At 42.0% G+C, this 2,941-nt stretch overlaps 1 long non-coding RNA gene across 1 annotated transcript; it reads left to right on the top strand.

Annotated features, from left to right (window-relative positions):
• The first annotated feature begins 1,373 nt into the window (after positions 1-1,373).
• Positions 1,374-2,619, top strand: LOC121138330. The gene is made up of 3 exons (XR_005875406.1): positions 1,374-1,545; positions 1,959-2,066; positions 2,508-2,619. It is a non-coding gene; the product is annotated as an uncharacterized LOC121138330 (long non-coding RNA).
• Positions 2,620-2,941: the final 322 nt, after the last annotated feature.

The raw sequence follows: 2,941 nt of genomic DNA, 5'->3' as shown, positions 1-2,941 counted from the left end.
AAGACCTTTCTGAGCTACAGAGGGATATGGTATCTCAGAAACAAAAACAAACAAGGAACAGAAACAACTAAGGGCATTTAGAAGCGCAGAAACTGCTTTCTTTCAGCTGGGGGTACATGGATTCTCGACTCCATGTATGGAAGACCAATAAGGGAATAAGAATTGGTGAAGCTTCCATCTTTCCTATTTCCACAGATTATTAGTTACCATTCTGTTGCTGTAAAGAGACACTATGACTACGGGGATTTAATACAAAAAGTTTTAATTGGTGGCTTGTTTACATGTTCAGAAGATCATTACATAATCATGGTGTAAATTCTGTTGAAACCATGTAGGATTGGTCCTGGAGCAATATCTGAAAGTTCACATCTGCTTTGAAACCTCAAATCCTACTCGTAGTGACATAGCATCTCCAATGAGGCCACAGCTCCCCATTCTTCCTAAACTGTTCAAAAACTCAGAACTTGTCTTATAGGATTTCTGTTGTTATGAAGAGACAAAACATCCATCGCAACACTTTTGAAGGAAAACACTTAATTTGGGCTAGCTCACAGTTCAGAGGTTTAGTCCACTATTGCAATGGCAGGTGGCTTAGGGCAATTTAGGCAGACATCATGCTGAGGAAGGAGCAGAGAGTTCCACATCTTATTCTGCAGGCAGAAGAAGCAATGGTGTTCCACAGTAAGTATAGCTTGAGCATAGGAGTCCTAGATGTCCAGGCCCAGAGTAAGAGAGTTCCTCCAAGTTCATTCCTAGTCTAAATAAAACCACAACTCCTAATGCTTTCACACCCAAAGAAAGTGATGTTGTTTCAAACTACCCCAGAACCTCAAAAAATATGACCCAGTTGAAACCATTCCCACACAAACCACCACACACGTGGATTGTGCTAGAGAGAATTAGGCCAGGCGTCACCTCCTTGTTTTATGCCTAGATCACTCTATGTTGCTTATTATTTCTTCTCCTTTCCTTCCATTTACTTCCTTTCAATATCCAGGTCCATCATTCTCTCAAGCCCTCTGTTCTGTAAAATTTTGCTCCAAGTCACTGCCCAGTGTTACAAGATTTTGATTTCACAGAAACTGTGCCTGCACAGATCCTGTGGATTCTTCAAATTGTTTCTTCCATGAACCATCTGTTTCCCATACTCCCATTTACATGCACACATTTTCTGCTTACAGGAATGTCATTCTGGGAAGATGCGAAAGACATGCATTGTAGTCCCACAAACCCGATTAGTTTAGATCATTCTTTTCCCTTTAAGTTTGTAGGTTCCTCATAATTTAAGCAAACATGATGTAATGATGTCCTGCATATAGTGGTAGAGTGTGTAAATGTAATGCAAGAGTAAACACTATGTCCTCAAAAAAGCAAAACAGAGATGCCTCCAACACTGAGTACATGTACACAATTTGCATGCAGAGAAGAAGCCAGAAGACAAGCCCAAAAGACTACTAGGTACCTGTGGCTCAGGTCAATCTCAGAAGAACCTGTTTCCCCATGGCATACCACTGATCTGTGAGAGGCATTGTAAGAAGCCATCAGGTAAGAAGAATACATGTGGAAACATCACTCTGTCTTCCCTGTCTCTGTTCTACAGTGTGGAGTGGTTATGTGGCATGGGCCCTGCACTAGCCCTGGGTGCACTGGGATGACCAGTTTACATAACAATACCTGATACTTCAGAATGAAGTGGAGCACATGGGGAGATGCCCTTGGGAAGGAAGAGTTGTGGAATCTACTTGTGACAGTTGCTGAGATCACAAGATGAAGCAAGAACTGGCTCTTATTCTGATCTGGTTTGTGTACAATCTCCTGAGTGAGAAGATGTGCAAACCAGAACATGAACAAGGCCCAAATATACACTTGAGGGTCCAGGTCTCTGTCATCCTGACAAAACTTGGTAGAAAATTTCTCAGCTGACACAGTGCTCATGGGACATATCTTGCCCACATCAGGATCCAGGAGGAAGTATGACGGTATCAAGGACTGTGTGTTGCCAGAAAGCAAGCAACTCCCGACACGTGATGAGATCAATGAACCTGAAGAAGAAAATGATTAAACATGTAAGGCACCAACTGACACACTCCTCTCCCCACAAAGTATGTGTCTAAAAATTTGTCTTTCTCCCCTGAGACTGGGATGTCATCTGGTTCTTTGGTTCCCTACATCATTTGCCTGCTCTAATCCTTTGAGTTTCAACAACGAAGCCTAGAGAAATTTCACATGCATTCTCTAACCTGTTCTGATTTGGGACAATCTCATCTACCCATAGTACAGGGTTTTTTCAAACTCCAGGTTACATATCAATATGTAGGCCATATGTTTCTCTCCTTCTATGCGAGGGGTGGTAGTCACTGTTACCTGAGAACAGGATTCACTTGTAGATGGAATTGATTTGAACTTTTATAGCAGGGGAGTCCACACAATTTACAGGGCAGGAGCAATTGGTGATGACAGATCACTGAGGACTCAATGACATTTGTGTTTTCTTATCTTTCTGTCAGCCCTAGATGTTTGAATGAACCTGATGATGGGAAGAAGATGGAGGGCATTGGGCATCATGGGCACATGTCTGGAACTCTAAGCAACAACATTCACAAGTGTACCTCAAATGAAAAGACCATTTCAAACACTGAAGTGTCCTGCAGAAATGTTTCTATTTTATGCCAAACTTATTGTGAAACCTGTCTCTTACAGTGTGCAAAATATGTTAGCATTGTTCACACCCTGTTCCAAGCACTCTAACCACATTTTATCAAATCCTGTGCCACTTGGCAGGCATTGTTCTCACCATTTGTGGAACACTCCACAAGTATTGCTCTTAGCGAGTCAATACTACTATGTTAGAGCTTTTCCTGCTCTGTGTCAAACCCTGTGTTTCCAGGGTAATATGTAGTTAATTGGCTTAGTCATGCTGTGCACATGATACACTTTGAGA

Source organism: Mesocricetus auratus, unplaced genomic scaffold (genome assembly GCF_017639785.1).
Source record: "Mesocricetus auratus isolate SY011 unplaced genomic scaffold, BCM_Maur_2.0 contig_7327_pilon_obj, whole genome shotgun sequence".
NCBI lineage: Eukaryota > Metazoa > Chordata > Mammalia > Rodentia > Cricetidae > Mesocricetus > Mesocricetus auratus.
The sequence above is the reverse complement of the archived record's forward strand: the minus strand, read 5'-3'. Positions and strand labels throughout refer to the sequence as shown.